Here is a 19,593-nt window from a genome sequence, read left to right as displayed (position 1 = left end):
TGTGATGCGCTGCTCCCATCCTGCATCCCCATCCTGTCATGTGCTGCTCCATCCTGCGTCCCCATCCTGTCATGCGCTGCTCCATCATGCGTCCCCATCCTGTCATGCACTGCTCCATCCTGCGTCCCCATCCTTATGTGCTGCTGCATCCTGCGTCCCCATCCTTATGTGCTGCTCCATCCTGCGTCCCCATCCTTATGTTCATGCTGCATCCTGCGTCCCCATCCTTATGTGCTGCTCCATCCTGCGTCCCCATCCTTATGTGCTGCTCCATCCTGCGTCCCCATACTGTTATGTGCTGCTCCATCCTGCGTCCCCATCCTTATGTGCTGCTCCATCCTGCGTCCCCATCCTTATGTGCTGCTCCATCCTGCGTCCCCATCCTTATGTGCTGCTCCATCCTGCGTCCCCATCCTTATGTGCTGCTGCATCCTGCGTCCCCATCCTTATGTGCTGCTCCATCCTGCGTCCCCATCCTTATGTGCTGCTCCATCCTGCGTCCCCATCCTTATGTGCTGCTCCATCCTGCGTCCCCATCCTTATGTGCTGCTGCATCCTGCGTCCCCATCCTTATGTGCTGCTCCCATCCTGCGTCCCCATCCTTATGTGCTGCTCCATCCTGCGTCCCCATCCTTATGTGCTGCTCCATCCTGCGTCCCCATCCTTATGTGCTGCTCCCATCCTGCGTCCCCATCCTTATGTGCTGCTCCCATCCTGCGTCCCCATCCTTATGTGCTGCTCCCATCCTGCGTCCCCATCCTTATGTGCTGCTCCCATCCTGCGTCCCCATCCTTATGTGCTGCTCCATCCTGCGTCCCCATCCTTATGTGCTGCTCCCATCCTGCGTCCCCATCCTTATGTGCTGCTCCATCCTGCGTCCCCATCCTTATGTGCTGCTCCATCCTGCGTCCCCATCCTTATGTGCTGCTCCATCCTGCGTCCCCATCCTTATGTGCTGCTCCCATCCTGCGTCCCCATCCTTATGTGCTGCTCCCATCCTGTGTCCCCATCCTTATGTGCTGCTCCCATCCTGCGTCCCCATCCTTATGTGCTGCTCCATCCTGCGTCCCCATCCTTATGTGCTGCTGCATCCTGCGTCCCCATCCTTATGTGCTGCTGCATCCTGCGTCCCCATCCTTATGTGCTGCTCCATCCTGCGTCCCCATCCTTATGTGCTGCTCCATCCTGCGTCCCCATCCTTATGTGCTGCTCCATCCTGCGTCCCCATCCTTATGTGCTGCTGCATCCTGCGTCCCCATCCTTATGTGCTGCTCCATCCTGCGTCCCCATCCTTATGTGCTGCTCCCATCCTGCGTCCCCATCCTTATGTGCTGCTCCATCCTGCGTCCCCATCCTTATGTGCTGCTCCCATCCTGCGTCCCCATCCTTATGTGCTCCTCCATCCTGCGTCCCCATCCTTATGTGCTGCTCCATCCTGCGTCCCCATCCTTATGTGCTGCTCCATCCTGCGTCCCCATCCTTATGTGCTGCTCCATCCTGCGTCCCCATCCTTATGTGCAGCTCCATCCTGCGTCCCCATCCTTATGTGCTGCTCCATCCTGCGTCCCCATCCTTATGTGCTGCTCCATCCTGCGTCCCCATCCTTATGTGCTGCTCCCATCCTGCGTCCCCATCCTTATGTGCTGCTCCCATCCTGCGTCCCCATCCTTATGTGCTGCTCCCATCCTGCGTCCCCATCCTTATGTGCTGCTCCATCCTGCGTCCCCATCCTTATGTCCTGCTCCATCCTGCGTCCCCATCCTTATGTGCTGCTCCATCCTGCGTCCCCATCCTTATGTCCTGCTCCATCCTGTGTCCCCATACTGTTATGTGCTGCTCCATCCTGCGTCCCCATCCTTATGTGCTGCTGCATCCTGCGTCCCCATCCTTATGTGCTGCTCCATCCTGCGTCCCCATCCTTATGTGCTGCTCCATCCTGCGTCCCCATCCTTATGTGCTGCTCCATCCTGCGTCCCCATCCTTATGTGCTGCTGCATCCTGCGTCCCCATCCTTATGTGCTGCTGCATCCTGCGTCCCCATCCTTATGTGCTGCTCCATCCTGCGTCCCCATCCTTATGTGCTGCTCCCATCCTGCGTCCCCATCCTTATGTGCTGCTCCATCCTGCGTCCCCATCCTTATGTGCTGCTCCATCCTGCGTCCCCATCCTTATGTGCTGCTCCATCCTGCGTCCCCATCCTTATGTGCTGCTCCATCCTGCGTCCCCATCCTTATGTGCTGCTCCATCCTGCGTCCCCATCCTTATGTGCTGCTGCATCCTGCGTCCCCATCCTTATGTGCTGCTCCATCCTGCGTCCCCATCCTTATGTGCTGCTCCCATCCTGCGTCCCCATCCTTATGTGCTGCTCCCATCCTGCGTCCCCATCCTTATGTGCTGCTCCCATCCTGCGTCCCCATCCTTATGTGCTGCTCCCATCCTGCGTCCCCATCCTTATGTGCTGCTCCCATCCTGCGTCCCCATCCTTATGTGCTGCTCCATCCTGCGTCCCCATCCTTATGTGCTGCTGCATCCTGCGTCCCCATCCTTATGTGCTGCTCCATCCTGCGTCCCCATCCTTATGTGCTGCTCCATCCTGCGTCCCCATCCTTATGTGCTGCTCCATCCTGCATCCCCATCCTTATGTGCTGCTGCATCCTGCGTCCCCATCCTTATGTGCTGCTGCATCCTGCGTCCCCATCCTTATGTGCTGCTCCATCCTGCGTCCCCATCCTTATGTGCTGCTCCCATCCTGCGTCCCCATCCTTATGTGCTGCTCCATCCTGCGTCCCCATCCTTATGTGCTGCTCCATCCTGCGTCCCCATCCTTATGTGCTGCTCCATCCTGCGTCCCCATCCTTATGTGCTGCTCCATCCTGCGTCCCCATCCTTATGTGCAGCTCCATCCTGCGTCCCCATCCTTATGTGCTGCTCCATCCTGCGTCCCCATCCTTATGTGCTGCTCCATCCTGCGTCCCCATCCTTATGTGCTGCTCCCATCCTGCGTCCCCATCCTTATGTGCTGCTCCCATCCTGCGTCCCCATCCTTATGTGCTGCTCCCATCCTGCGTCCCCATCCTTATGTGCTGCTCCCATCCTGCGTCCCCATCCTTATGTGCTGCTCCATCCTGCGTCCCCATCCTTATGTGCTGCTCCCATCCTGCGTCCCCATCCTTATGTGCTGCTCCATCCTGCGTCCCCATCCTTATGTGCTGCTCCATCCTGCGTCCCCATCCTTATGTGCTGCTCCATCCTGCGTCCCCATCCTTATGTGCTGCTCCATCCTGCGTCCCCATCCTTATGTGCTGCTCCCATCCTGCGTCCCCATCCTTATGTGCTGCTCCCATCCTGCGTCCCCATCCTTATGTGCTGCTCCCATCCTGCGTCCCCATCCTTATGTGCTGCTCCCATCCTGCGTCCCCATCCTTATGTGCTGCTCCCATCCTGCGTCCCCATACTGCCTCTGACCCGGTCGGCGCCGAGTGCTGGGGGGCCTGAGCAGGCGGGGACACCGGCGCGCTGTGGGGGTCAGGTGCCGGTATCGCCGCCAGCTCAGGCCCCCCAGCACTTACTATACTCACCTGTCCGGCGTTCCATCGCTGAGCGCCGCCATCTTCCCGGTCTCCTGGCTGTGACTGTTCAGTCAGAGGGCGGCGCCGGCGCGCATTAAGCGCGTCATCGCGCCCTCTGAACTGAAGGCCACAGACCGAAGACCGGGAAGATGGCGCCGCTCAGCGATGGAACGGGGACAGGTGAATATAGGCCGATACTCACCCTCCTGGCGGTCCCTGCTTCTGCGGTGGAGATCGCGGTGTGTGTTCAGTGTGAACGCACACCGCGATCTCCCGGGAGCGTCGCTCTGTGAGGCCCAGACTGCACCGGCGCTTGCGCTTGCGCAGTCTATAGAGGCTTCGGACAGAGTGACGCTCCCAGCGTTATATTATAGATATATATATATATATATATATATACACAGTGCCTTGGAAATCTATTCATGCCACGTGAGCTTTTCCACATTGTTTCACATGATATGCAAAATAGTTGTGAGATATTACGGTATGCATGAGATAGCCAAGATGATTGATTATAAAATGATGGTAGTCTTACGTTCGAAGCTTTAGTGGAGGGTGAAATATGGAGTCTGAAAGTAAAATTTCAAAACATTGTAACCCTTTTTCTTGCAAGTGTTAAGGTATTTTATTGGGACTTTATCTGATGTACCAACACAAAGTAGCAAGTACTTGTAAAGAAAATGATACATGGTTTCCTTAAATTTAAAAAAATATATAAATCTGAAAATTGTGACTTGCATTTGTATTCAGCCTCCTGTAATTCAATACCCCTAATAAAATCCTGAGTAATTAATAGAATCCAGAAGTCACATAATTAGCAAATTGAGTTCACGTGTGTGTAATTTTTTCTCAGTTTATTCTCAGTATTTATTCTCAGAATATAGACATTTTTGAAAGCAAGCCATAAGAAGTCCAGTTTGCAGTTTGCAAAAAGCCATGTAGGGGACACAGCAAGCAAGTGGAAGCAGGTGCTTTGGTCAGATTAGACTAAAGTAGAACTTTTTGGGCTAATTGTAAAACGCTATGTGTGACAAAAAACCGAACAGCTCACATCACCCTGAAAGTACCATCTCCAATATCACATTTGGTGGTGGCAGCATCATGCTGAGGGGATGCTTTTCTTCAGAAGGGACAGTGAAGCTGGTCAGAACTCATGGATGGCGCTAAATACAGGGCAATCATAGAGAAAAAACTGTGAGTGGCTGCAAAAGACTTGAGACTGAGGCATATATTTACCGTCCAGCAGGACAACAACCCTAACCATACTGCCAGAGCCACAATGGAATGGTTTATATCAAAGCATATTCTTGTGTTTCAATATCCCAGTCAAAGTCCAAACATAAATCCCATTGAGAATCTACTGCAAGACTTGAAAATTGCTTTTTCACAGATGCTCTCCATCCAATGTAACTGAGCTAGATTTAGTTTGCAAAGAAGAATAGACAAAAAATTCAGCCTCCAGATGTGCAAAGCTTGTAGAAATGTACCCCAAAGGACTTGCAGCAGTACCGTATTTTGTGGATTATAAAATACACAGATTATAACACATGCACCAAATTTTGGGGAGAATAGTAGGAAAAAAATGTTTTAAATAAAATCATGGTGAATCTTATAATAAACTTTTATGTAGCTTACCTGTGGGGGTGGCGGTGGTGGAGCGGGGTCCCAGGTGGCAGGGTCGTTGCTGCAGGAAGCTGGCAGAGGCAGAAGATGTTGCAGGACCCAGGCTGGTAGGAGGTGGTGTTCGGCAGTGTGGGGGCTTCACCGCCATTTTGTGAGAGGCCGAAGACTCCGCACTTGTCATGTTTTTCAATGTGGTGGACTTCGGGAAAATGGCCGCCGGAGGCGGCTCATACGCAATTGAGATCTTAGGAGCCAGAGTCCACCATATTGAAAAGCATCAAAATTGCGGGGGCTCTGGGCTGACAAAACACCCCTTTCTACTAGCCTGAGACCCGCAGCATTGCCCCACTCCTGCCACCAAAAGCTTCCTGCAGCCGCGACCCTGGAACCTTGCACCCACCTCAGCTGGTAAGCTACATTCGGATTATAAGATGCACCCCCTTTTTTCCCTCAAATTTTGGGGAAAAAAGAACCTTTTATAATCTGAAAAATACAGTAATTGCAGCAATAGGTGGTCCTACAAAGTATTGACTTAATAGGGTTTAATACAGGTGCACATCACAGATTTGGGATTAATATTTTGAAAATATTTAAAAACTATATAATATACATGTGTATAGTGGCATACAAAAGTTTGGGCACCCCTGGTCAAAATGGCTGTTTTTTTTGAACATTTAAACAAGCTGAAGATGAAATTATCTCTGAAAGACCTAAAGATAAAGATGACATATTTCTTTTGCTTTTTAGATAAATATATATATATATTTTCATCTTTAATATTTCAAAAAAGAAAAATGGGCCGATGTAAAAGTTTGGGCATCCTATATGGCTAATACCTAGTAGCACCACCTTTTGAAAGTATTACTGCTTTTTGTAGCCAGCCAAGAGTTTTTTCAATTCTTATTTGAGGGATTTTCATCCATTCTTCCTTGGAAAATTCTTCCAGTTCTGTGAGATTCCTGGGTTGTCTTGCATGCACTGCTATTTTGAGGTCTAGCCACAGATTTTCAATAATGTTCTGAGCAGGGGACTGTCAGGGCCATTGTAAAACCTTCAGCTTCAGGTTGTCTATTGTGGATTTTGACGTATGTTGATGGATCATTTTCAATTTGTAGGAGCCATCCTCTTTTCAACTTTTTTAAAGGTAGTATTATGTTTGCATTAAGAATGTTGTTGAAATTTCATTGAATCAATTCTTTCCTCTACTCGTGAAATGTTCCCCATGCTATTGGCTGTAACATAACCCCAAAGCATGATTCTCCACCCCCATGCTTAATGGTTGGCGAAATGTTCTTTTCCTGAAATTCTGTGCCCTTTTTTTTCACACATACCTTTGAATATTGTGGCCAAAGAGTTATATTTCAACTTAATCGATCCATAGGACTTATTTCCAAAATGCATCAGCCTTGTTTAGATTTTTTTTGCATACTTCTGATGCTGAATTTTATGGTGAAGACACAGGAGAGGCTTTCTGCTGATGACTCTTTCATGAAGGCCATATTTGTGCAGGTGTTTTTGAACAGCAGAACAATGTATCACAACTCCAGAGTCTGCTAAATCTTTCTGAATGTCTTTTGTAGTCAAGCGAGGATTTTGATTTGCTTTTCTAGTAACAATACAAGTAGCTCTCACTGAAATTTAGCTTGGCCTTCCAGACCTTATCTTGACCTCCACTGTACCTGTTAATTGCCATTTCTTAATTAAATTTTGAACTGAGGAAAGGGAATCTTGAAAACTCTTTGCTAGCTTCTTATATCCTACTCCTGCTTTGAGGGTCTCCACCATTTTTATTTTCCAAGTGCTAGACAACTGCTTAGAAGAACCCATGGCTTTTGTTTTTTGACACAAGATTAGAGGAGGCTTTTTTTTAGCAAGCTGGGAAATTTGCATCACCTGGCTTTTCCTTAGGCCAGTTTCACACGACAGTGGCTCCGGTGCGTGAGGTGACAGTTTCCTCACGTACCGGAGCCACTGACACACGTAGACACAGTGAAATCAATGCATCTGTGCAGATGTCATTGATTTTTTGCGGACCGTGTCTCCATGTGCCAAACACGGAGACATGTCAGTGTTCGTGGGAGCGCACGGATTACACAGACCCATTAAAGTCAATGGGTCCATGTAAAACACGTACCGCACACGGACGTTGTCCGTGCGCAGTCCGTGTGTCGTGCAGGAGACAGCGCTACATTAAGCGCTGTCCCCCCCCACTGGTGCTGAAGCCCCATTCATATCTTCCCTGCAGCAGCATTTGCTGTAGAGAAGATATGAATAATCGTGTTTAAAATAAAGCTCCATGTCCCCACCGCCCTCCCACCTCCTGTGCGCCCTTCCCCCCCCCCGCTGTTATTAAAATACTCACCCGGCTCCCTCGCTGGCTGGCGCTGCTTCCTGTCTTGGCTGCACCTTCTACTGTATGAGCGGTCACGTGGGGCCGCCGATTACAGTCATGAATATGCGGCTCCACCTCCCATAGGGGTGGAGCCGCATATTCATTGCTGTAAATGAGCAGCCCCATGTGACCGCTCATACAGTAGAAGGTGCGGAGAGGACAGGAAGCAGCGCACAACAAGTGGAACACAATTGTAAAGTTGAACGAAATTTATTGGTTACTTTAATTTTTTTGGAAAAACAAAAATTGAAAAGTGGGGCCCCTTTAACGTAATACTTTTTCGCACCACCTTTTGCTGCAATTAAAGCTGCAAGTCGCTTTGGGTATGTTTCTATCAGTTTTGTACATGGAGAGACTGAGATTCTTGCCCATTCTTCCTCGGCAAACAGCTCGAGCTCAGTGAGGTTTGATGGAGATCGTTTGTGAGCAGCAGTTTTCAGATCTTTCCACAGACTCTCGATTGGATTGAGGTCCAGACTTTGACTTGGCCATTCTAACACCTGGATACCTTTATTTATGAACCATTCCATTGTAGATTTTGCTTTATGTTTGGGATCATTGTCTTGTTGGAAGACAAATCTCCGTCCCAGTCTCAGGTCTTTTGCAGACTCCAACAGGTTTTCTTTAAGAATGGTCCTGTATTTGGCTCCATCCATCTTCCCATCAATTTTAACCATATTCCCTGTCCCTGCTGAAGAAAAGCAGGCCCAAACCATGATGCTGCCACCACCATGTTTGACAGTGGGGATGGTGTGTTCATTATGATGAGCTGTGTTGCCATTACGCCAAACATATCGCTTGGCATTGTTGCCAAAAAGTTCAATTTTGATTTCATCTGACCAGAGCACCTTCCACATGTTTGGTGTGTCTCCCATGTGGCTTGTTGCAAACTTTAAACAACACTTTTTATGGAAATCTTTGAGAAATGGCTTTCTTCCTGCCATTCTTCCATAAAGGCCAGATATGTGCAGTGTACGACTGATTGTTGTCCTATGGACAGACTGTCCCACCTCAGCTGTAGATCTCTGCAATTCATCCAGAGTGATCATGGGCCTCTTGGCTGCATCTCTGATCAGTCTTCTCCTTGTTTGAGATGAAAGTTTAGAGGGGCGGCCGGGTCTTGGTAGATTTACAGTGGTATGATACTCCTTCCATTTCAATATGATCACTTGCACATTGCTCCTTGGGATGTTTAAAGTTTTGGAAATCATTTTGTATCCAAATCTGGCTTTAAATTTCTCCACAACAGTATCATGGACCTGCCTGTTGTGTTCCTTGGTCTTCATGATGCTCTCAGTGCTTCAAACAGAACCCTGAGACTATCACAGAGCAGGTGCATTTATACGGAGACTTGATTACACACATGTGGATTATATTTATCATCATTAGGCATTTAGGACAACATTGGATCATTCAGAGATCCACAATGAACTGCAGAAGTGAGTTTGCTGCACTGAAAGAAAAGGGACCGTATAATATTACATACCCCACTTTTCAGTTTTTAAATTTCCACAAAAAATTTAAAATAACCAATAAATTTCGTTCAACTTCACAACTGTGTTCCATTTGTTGTTGATTCTTCACCAAAAATTTACATTTGGTATCTTTATGTTTGAAGCATATGTGGGAAAAAGGTTGAAAAGTTCCAGGGGGCCGAATACTTTCGCAAGGCACTGTATATGAGCCGCACAAATAATTAGAAGCTGTGTGAAGTGCTTCATAACAAGAATGCTTTCTTCATATGTCATGTTCTATCAAGCCTGTAATGAACAAAGCAAGCATTCAATGAGGTCATAGTGGAAACAGAGAAAAGCTGAAAATGCATATCCCAGCCGAAGAGTCTGAGGCTAATGTGAAAGACATAAGGTGAGTATTCACAGCATTGAAGATATTACATAACTGTGAGTGGAAAATTACTATGTAATATAAAGAAAACAGGCCAAGGTGTTACTTACACACACATCATGAACACATGTTTAATCCCTTCACGTCACGGACAATTATCATTTTTGTGTTTTCGTTTTTTCCTCCACTTCTTCCCACAGCCATAACTCTGTCCACATAGGGCTTGTTTTTTGTAGGACAAGTTGTACTTTTGAATGACACTATTTATTTTACCACATATTTTAAAGGACGATGGGAAAAAAAATTACAAGTGTGGTGAAATTTTGAAAAAAAAAACAATTCTGACATTGTTTTTGGGAATTGTTTTTACGATGTAAATTTTGTGGTAAAAAATATTCTCCTTATCAATATGATTACAGCATTACCCAACATGTCCAAATTTTTCATCATTTTAGTGGTGAAAAAAAAATCGGAAGTTTGCAAAAAAAAAATTTGTTGGGTTATGTCACCATTTTCCAAGACCTGTAGCATTTGTATTTTTTAGCCGACTGAGCTGTGCGATAGACTATTTTTTGTAGGGTGAGACTATGGTTTTATTAGTACCATTTTTGGATAGAAGGGACTTTTTGATCGCTTGTTACAGCCTTTTTGTGGCAACTCAAAAACATAATTTTGTCATTCTTGAATTTTTTGTGTTAACTGATCTGGTTAATTGTTTTACTATTTTTGATAGATCAAACTTTTCTGAACTCCACGATATAACATATGTGCATTGTTAGCGGCAGGTCCTGGCTGTAATACACAGGCATCACCTGCTGGATATGGGGTGGAGTCACTGTGGGAGCCCGTTCCAAACACATGCTTCCGAAATGCACCATACATGTACGTTGGATGTTGTGAAGGGGTTAATTGCAATATGACTAATTATACTACAACATTACAACCCCTGGTAAAAATTATGGAATCACAGGCCTTGGAGGATGTTCATTCAGTTGTTTAATTTTGTAGAAAAAAAGCATATCACAGACATGGCACAAAACTAAAGTCATTTCAAATGGCAACGTTCTGGCTTTAAGAAACACTAAAAGAAATCAAGAACAAAAAATGTGGTAGCCAGTAATGGTTACATTTTTTTTAACCAAGCATGGGGAAAAATTATGGAATTACTCAATTTTGAGGAAAAAATTATGGAATCATGAAAAACAAAAAAATCACTCCAACACATCACTAGTATATTGTTGCACCACCTATGGCTTTTATAACAGCTTGCAGTCTCTGAGGCATGGACTTAATGAGTGTCAAACAGTACTCTTCATCAATCTGGCTCCAACTTTCTCTGATTGCTGTTGCCTGATCAGCTTTGCAGGTTGGAGCCTTGTCATGGACCATTTTCTTCAACTTCCACCAAAGATTTTCAATTGGATTGAGATCCGGACTATTTGCAGGCCATGACATTGACCTTATGTGTCTTTTTTCAAGGAATGTTTTCACAGCTTTTGCTCTATGGCAGGATGCATTATCATCTTAAAAAATGATTTCATCATCCCCAAACATCCTTTCAATTGATGTGATAAGAAAAGTGTCCAAAATATCAACATAATCTTGTGCATTTATTGAAGATGTAATGACATCCATTTCTCCAGGGCCTTTGCCTGACATGAAGCCCCATATCATCTATGACTGTGGAAATTTGTATGTTCTCTTCAGGCAGTCATCTTTATAAATCTCATTGGAACGGCACCAAACAAAAGTTCCAGCATCATCACCTTGCCCAATGCAGATTCGTGATTCATCACTGAATATGACTTTCATCCAGTCATCCACAGTCCATGATTGCTATTCCTTAGCCCATTATGACCTTGCTTTTTTTTGTTTAGGTGTTAATGATCGCTTTCGTTTAGCTTTTCTGTATGTCAATCTCTTTTCCTTTAGGCGGCATCTTACAATTCAGTCACAGATGTTGACTCCAGTTTCCTCCCATTCATTCCTCATTTGTTTTGTTGTGCATTTCCTGTTTTGGAGACATATTGCTTTAAGTTTCCGGTCTTCAAGCTTTGATGTCATGTCTTCCTTGATTTACCAGTATGTTTGCCTTTAACAACCTTCCCATGTTATTTATATCTGGTCCAGACTTTAGACACAGCTGACTGTGAACAATCAACATTTTTTGCAACATTGCGTGATGACTTAGCCTCTTTTAATAGTTTGATAATCCTCTCCTTTGTTTCAATTGACATCTCTTGTGTTGGAGCCATGATTCATGTCAGTCCACTTGGTGCAACAGCTCTCCAAGGTGTGATCACTCCTTTTTAGATGCAGACTAACAAGCAGATCTAATTTGATGCAGGTGTTATTTTTTGGTATGAAAATGCCCAGGGTGATTCCATAATTATTTCCTCAGAATTGAGTGATTCCATAATTTTTCCCCTATGCTTGGTTAAAAAAAAGTAACCATTACTGACTACCACATTTTTTGTTCTTGATTTTGTTTAGTGTTTCTTAAAGCCAGAAAGTTGCCATTTGAAATGACTTTAGTTTTGTGCCATGTCTGTAATCGGCTTTTTATCTACAAAATTAAATAACTGAATCAACATCCTCCAAGGCCAGTGATTCCATAATTTTTGCCAGGGTTGTATTAATTAAGGTACTATTTAATTTACATGTAGTGGCTACCATTTGCATAATTACTCATGAGCCTAATAGATTAATATATGTAGGGAGCAGTTGAAGCCATCATACTCTATATTGGGGAGCTGTGGGTGGTATGATACTGTATATACTGAGCTGTGAAAGCCTTCACACATTGTTTAGGTAGCTGTAGGGGCCATAACACTGTATATAGGGAGCTGTGGAGATCGACATACTGTATATAGGGAGTTGTGAGGGCCATCAAATTGTATAATGGGAGCTGTGGGGTGATACTATAAATAGGTAGTTGTGGGGTCATCATACTGTAAATAGGAGATATGTGAAGGCTATGATGTTGCATATAGAGGAACTGTGAGGCCTATAATACTGGATATAAGGAGATATGAGGACATCATCCTATATATTGGAAGATGTGGTAGCATTATACTGTACAGAAAGAAGCTGTAGGGGTCATTGTACTGTATTTAAGGAGTTGTTGAGATTATCATCCTGTTTATAGTGCAGCTTTTGGGCCATCATGCTATAGATAGGTATTTGTGGAGGTCAATATTTTGTGCATAGGGAGCTGTGGTGCCCGTTATGCTATATATAGGGAGCTATGGAAGGGGGACATCATATTATAAATAGCAAGTAGTGATGAGCGAGTATACTCGTTACTCGGATTTTCCCGAGCACGCTCGGGTGATCTCTGAGTATTTGTAACTGCTCGGAGATTTAGTTTTCCTTGCCTCAGCTGCATGATTTACAGCTGATAGACAGCTTGAATACATGTGGAGATTCCCTAGCAACCCGGCAACCCCCACATGTACTCAGGCTCGCTAGCAGCTGTAAATCATGCAGCTGTGTAAAAAAAAACTAAATCTCTGAGCAGTTACAAATACTCGGAGACAACCCGAGCGTGCTCCAGAAAACCCGAGTAACGAGTACACTTGCTCATCACTAATAGCAAGCTGTTGGGGGACATCATGCTATATATAGGGAGCTGTGAGGCCATCATCTATATGTATAAAGCTGAGTGTGTGTATGTGTGTGTATTTATGTATCAAGCCACTCTCACTCCACATAGCCCAGCCCACTCCGCAGAGCCACACTCACTTCACACACAAAGCCCCATCATCACGGCCCACTTTGTTAGTGCACACGGGCAGAGACACATTCACCTCGAAAGCAACCATGCAAAACTCACCACCTGTGAGCTACAATCAGGGTTGCCGCCTTCAGAGAATCAGTGCGTGGCAGGCACAGGCCACATCTAGCTTCGTCATGTCTAGACTGGAATTGCTCATGTGAGGCATGACGTCAAGGAAAAAGGTTAAACTGGGTGAGCACAGGAATTATATAGCATATATCAACTCCATGTACAGTTATCAAAGTTAAACATGATTTGCAACTTCTGTGTCAAGCCTCCAACTTATTTAACAAGGAGGAATCTATTATATCTAAAAGAAAGAAGGGTTCCACGTCAACACCAACCTAGCAAGGGATTTACTACTGTAAAAGTAGTGAGACTATGGAATTATCTGCTGCAGGAAGTTTTCATGGTGAATTCCTTAGAGTGTAAAAAGGACCTAGATGTCTTTTGTCATAATAGTAATAATGATAATTAATAAGCATAGGTATTAGATTTCGGGAAATGGGCTGTTGTTATACTGACTTACATATTTGGGGGGGAAATGTTATTCCCTAACAAAGTAGTCTTTTTTGCCTTTTTTTTTCATCCTTATTGCAAACCGAATGGGAGAAGATACAGATTAGATATTAGAAAAAACTTTTTGATAGTGAGGGTGATCAATGAGTGGAACAGGCTGCCATGAGAGGTGGTGAGTTCTCCTTCAATGGAAGTCTTCAAACAGAGGCTGGACAGACATCTGTCTAAGATGGCTTGGTGAATCCTGCATTGAGCAGGGGGTTGGACATGATGACCCTGAAGGTCCCTTTCAACTCTAACACTACGATTCTATATTTTTTCAACCATAAAACTATGTTGCTGTGTAACCCTGCTAAAAGTTCTGCTTATTTAAGAGGCACAAAGTAAGCACGCTCCCTCTCAGATTTGACCTTGTTGGGAATTCAGCCAAAAGAAAGATAGAAATGGTTGTGAAAAATTAGTTATGTAATTTATTGTCAATGATTATCTAAGCGCTGATGTTTGTGCTACAATAGACCATATATATTATTTGACTTCTTACAGTAACAATTTTGTGGGTCTTTTGAATTTCTTAACAATTTTATAGGATATGGTACAAGTTACAGAAGACAAACAGCATTGCCATATAGTGTAATTGTTTGCTATAATACATACATATTACAAAGGTCATATTTCAGATTAGCATTCAACTTTTAGCCCTCTACAGCATGTGGATAAAAGTTCCCATCCTGAAACAACCACTTTAGTAAATCATTATTTCTAATACATAATACAATTTTGACAATAATGGACAGAATATCAAATGTCTGGGTGAAGGGAATTGTCGCTTAGGTAATAAAACCATAAGACATAATGTTCTCATTTATCCTTTGGTAAGATATTCAGTTCAGCTATAAAAACACTTTGAGATATCAGAGATGACTTAAATCGCACTAAATAAATGGGAAATTTTTAAAAGCATCCTAAATAGGTCCTGTATGTGTAAACGAAATATACCCTACGGGAAACATGAGTAGCAAGAAAACATTAAAAAGAGGAAAATACATTGGGTAAAAAGGAAATGAAGGCAGCAAAGAATGAAACAGAGTCAATTGCAAAAAAGGTAATTAAAATCTATAAATATTATTTTTCTACATAAAATAATAAGAGATAAAAATATAGTACTCTTTTCCCTCAAAAATAACAAGAGAGAGATAGTGGAAAAGGATGAGGGAAAGGACAATCTAATTAATGCCTTCTTCCGTACGGTACTTATACAAGAAAATCCATTGACAGATGACATGATTATGGAAACTGTAAATTTCCTATTAAATATCATCTGCTTAATCCAGAAAGAAGAGGATGAGTGGTGCAGCCTAAAAAACAGTAAGATGGTCACATTTCCAGGTCTTGAATGGTATTTAAATCCAAATTGTGCAGGAATTACAGTCATGGCCTTACGTGTTGTCAAATTGTTCCAGAAAATGAAGTATTTCTCCCAGAAAATTATTGCAATTACACATGTTTTGTTATACACATGTTTATTTCCTTTGCATGTAGTGGAACAACAGCAAAATAAACAGAGAAAAAAAGGCAAATTGGACACAATTTCACACAAAACCCCAAAATGGACTAGATAAAATTGTTGGCACCTTTCCAAAATTGTGGGTAAACAACTTTGTTTCAAGCATGTGAGGCTCGTCCAAACTCACCTGTAGCAAGTAACAGGCATGAGCAATATGAAAATCACACCTGAAACCAGATAAAAAGGGAGAAGTTGACTCAATTTTTGCATTGGGTGTCTGTGTATGCCACTCTAAGCATGGAGAACAGATAGATGAGAAGAGAACTGTCTAAGGACTTGATAACCAAAATTGTTGAAAAATATCAACAATCTCAAGCTTACAAGTTCATCTCCAGAGATCCTGATGTTCTTTGTCCAAGGTGTGTAGAATAATCAATACGTTTCCAACCCTTTGCACTGTAGCTAATCTCCCTGGATGTAGACAGAGAAAAATTGATGAAAAGTTTTAATGCAGGATAGTCCGAATGGTGGATAAGAAGCCCCAAACAAGTTTCACAGAAATTCAAGCTGTCCTGCAGATTCAGGGTGCATCAGTGTCAGCACGTACCATCCAGCCGACATTTGAATTAAATGAAACGCTTGACCCTTGAGGACCCCACTGCTGATACAGAGACATAAAAGAGTTATACTGCAGTTAGCAAAAATGTACTTGAGTAAGTCAAAATCCTTCTGGGGAAGCATTTTGTGGACAGATAAAGCTTTTTGGTAAAGCACATTATTCTACTGTTTATCAAAAATGGAATGAGGGATAAAAAGAAAAGAACACAGAACCTACAATCAAATATGGTGGAGGTTCAAATATGTTTTGGGATTGTTTTGCTGTCTCTGGCTCTCGGTGCCTTGACTGTGTGCAAGGCTTCATGAAATCTGAAATCCAGAAGGACAGTGACCCCAAAGATATTTTAAGAAGCACCCAGAAATGGATGGAAATGACGATCTGGAAAGTTCTAAAGTGGCAAGCAATGAGCTTGGATCACATTGAACACATGTGGAGAGATCTTAAAATTGCTGTTGGGAGAAGGCACCCTTCAAATATGAGAGATGTGGAGCAGTTTGCAAAACAAGAATATTCCAAAATTCCATTTGAGAGGTGTAAGAAGTATCTTCATGAATATATGAAGCGATTGATTGCAGCTATTTATTCCAAAGGGTGTGCAACAAAATATTAAGTTGAAGGTGCCAACAATTTTGTCCGGCCCAGTTTGGAGTTTTGTGTCAAATTTTGTCCAGTTTGCCCTTTTTTATGTTTCTTTGTGATATTCCAATACACATAAAGGAAATAAACATATGTATATAAAACACGTGTAATTGCAAGAATTTTCTGGGAGAATTACTTTTTTTCCCAGAACAATTTCAAAGGTGCCAACACTTTTGGCCATGACTGTATGTACCGTGATAAATAAATATATATTTCAAATATTTAAGATTTTTATAATGTATTCATTAATTGTGTTGCATAGTTTACTTACATATTTCTATAATGACAAGGTCTGTACCACAGAACTGGGCCATAGAAAATTGAGACCGAAAACTATATGTTTGCAAGTTTAACTTTTGTTTTGGGTATAATATTTCAAGGTTTTCTAAGAGATGCTATCCTGGAGATTCTCAATAAAAATAATCTCATAATCCATGGGATTATGAGGGATTGGTACTGTCAAACAAATCTGATCAGCTTCTGTGAGAAGATAAATTCCACACTGAACAATGGCAAGGCTATGGATGTTTTCTGTCTGGACTTCCCAAATGTATTTGATACAGAGCCAGATAAAAGATTGGTACATAAAGAGAACAATGGATCTAGGTGAAAATATGTGTAAATAGGTTAACAATTGGCTCAGTGAAAGGAACAAAGGCTGCTTATTAATGGAACACACTATGATTGGGTCACAGTTAACAGGAGGTCACCACATTGGTTACATTCCGGTTGAAAAATACAGTTTCTGGACAATCTAATTCAATGTTCAATTATATGAATGGGCAGCATAGAGATTTTGGGACATCCTCTATTTTTTTGTATAAGCAGGGAGATTATTAAACTCTCTGCCACTTGATGTTTTGATGGTTGTGTCAATTAACAAGTTCAAGCATGGTCTGGATGTTTTTATTGAAATAGATAACGTTACAATTTTTGGATGCTAGATTTTAGGAGTAGGGCTGTTATTCCAGGGATTTGTGGAGACATTTTTGGAGTCAGAATGGAATATCTCTCCTGAGCCAATAGACTTCTCCCTGATTGGGTCTCCACATCTACTGAATCAACATGGTGGGGTTATAGGTTGGATTTAAAGGACCTTTGTCGTTGTTCAACCTTATCAACTGTGAAACTATAATACAAGCAATTTGAAAATATAATAAGAAAATAATATAAAAAGATAGAAAATAAAGTACACTTAAACCTCTCTGAGACCACCACCCAATAGAAGAGGCAAATATAAAAAGGGTATATTAGAGCTTTGAAAATCTCTCACACAAAAAGTCTGCTCAAAAATGTACAGTGCGGTATGTCAAAAAAAGCAAGGACTTCTCTCTGATCTGAGCCCCTACAAGACAATTTACAGGCCTATGGGTAATGTGTAGAGCGATCCAGAAGCATGGTCCACCTTTATTTTAGGGAACGGAGATAACAATGATGGATTATGTATAAATTCATGAATCAAGTAGAAAACTTTTGTAAATGGTGATGCTTTCACAAAATACATTCTTTGGTATAATTACAAATATAAGCAGAGAACTGGCTAGGTTTATGAACTCTCTCACCCTTTACTATCCAATATTCTTTCTAGCGCTATTGTTTAGTAAATCTACGAGGGGATTCTAATATAGCTTCAGGCATAACAGATATTTCATGCAATATTATATTATGAACAAGATGACTGTACTCTGGAAAGCTTTCCACAGAAAGCGGGTGCATCTGCTCTTGACCCGTGAATATGCCTTGAGGAAAAGAGGATCAGTGTTTGAACATGTGATGCAGAACAGGGGACCTTTTGTTAAAATTGGGATAGCTTATTATCCAGACCTGAAAGAAAACATAAGAAGACCGATTTAATTATGGCTGGCACACATTAAAGCCAAGAATGATATTATACGTCTCACTCGTGTACATTAAACAATTATCTCTAAAGACTTGAGAAATAAGTGAGGTTTTCTTTTAGTTATAATGCAATCACAATATTGTGAAATCATCACACGCACTTAATTCATTGTCGTAGAAAAATGTGTCATTTTGTGTGGAGGTGTAATCATGTGCATGACTAGATCCTTAACTATTTCACTTCTCCCGGGCTGATTTGGATGAATATTTCTATTTACGGTAAATTAATAAATATTGTTTTAATTAATTAGCTAAAAGGTTTTTTTTTTTATCAAAGAGTAATGACTCATTATTAGGATTTGCCCCCACTTTCAAATCATGGACTTATAAATTCTAGGACCACAGTGATTCTAAAAAGGAGGCTTGCGTAGAGATATCCCCAAAACGGTATTAACCTGTAAATATGAGATTAATCTGCAGGTTAATAGATTTCGAAAAATGTACATCCGCTGCACTGAAGGTACAGCTACCAAGGGAAAATTAACTTTATTTGTCCCAGTCTCCGGGTGTTAGTCATGGAGGCACGGCTTCAGTCATTGGTAAGTAATAAATAATAAATAAGTACACAGTAAGCAGAGGCTGTAAGCACGACCCGGCCACATTGACTGACAGCCGTTTCTGTGGAGTACAGTGCAGAACCAGCTGTCAGTTAATGTGCCAGTGCAAGTAGAGGAGCTGCGGAGACACCATCACGTGTTTCTCAACGCAGGCAGTGAATAGCCAGGCCTTTCACCGGGAAGGAACAACCAAGGGAAGGGCAGCATCCAATAAAGGAAAACATCCAATAAAGGAAAACCACCTATGCCAAGCATGGTATCCATCCACAGACAGCTGTTTTGGGGTTTTTGCCCCTCATCAGTGTGGAGTAGGAAACTGGCTATCAGGAGCAGTGCCATTAAGAATAAAGGTTATTTCCGCCTTGTAGCCGGGATTTCAGTGTGGCGATTTAAGAATGCAATTATCCTGCTGATTAACCCTATAATGTTAATTCGGAACATGACAGGTTCCCTTCAAAAGCTTTTTTTACAAGAAAATAACATGAATACTTAGAAAAATGTAAAAAAATTCTTGTTTCAAATGTTGTTGCAGTTGACCGACAGTACAGATCAGGTAGGAAACTTTGCTCCTGAAACACAGATTGGTTCATGCATTATGATTTTACCTACACGCTTCCCTCATTCAGAATAGTCTCCACGACTTGATGTC

At 42.7% G+C, this 19,593-nt stretch overlaps 1 long non-coding RNA gene across 2 annotated transcripts in view; it reads right to left on the bottom strand.

The window, feature by feature from the left end:
- LOC138675914 (uncharacterized) overlaps nucleotides 1-13,376 on the bottom strand; it is a 99,235-nt gene extending 85,859 nt beyond the window's left edge. For both annotated transcript variants that reach the window (XR_011320730.1, XR_011320731.1), the window contains exon 1: nucleotides 13,265-13,376. This is a non-coding gene — a long non-coding RNA (uncharacterized lncRNA). The remainder of the gene's footprint in view (nucleotides 1-13,264) is intronic.
- Nucleotides 13,377-19,593: the final 6,217 nt, after the last annotated feature.

Source organism: Ranitomeya imitator, chromosome 4, assembly GCF_032444005.1.
Source record: "Ranitomeya imitator isolate aRanImi1 chromosome 4, aRanImi1.pri, whole genome shotgun sequence".
Classification (NCBI taxonomy): Eukaryota; Metazoa; Chordata; class Amphibia; order Anura; family Dendrobatidae; genus Ranitomeya; species Ranitomeya imitator.
Note: the sequence above shows the minus strand (reverse complement) of the source record. Positions and strands in the feature narration are given on the sequence as shown.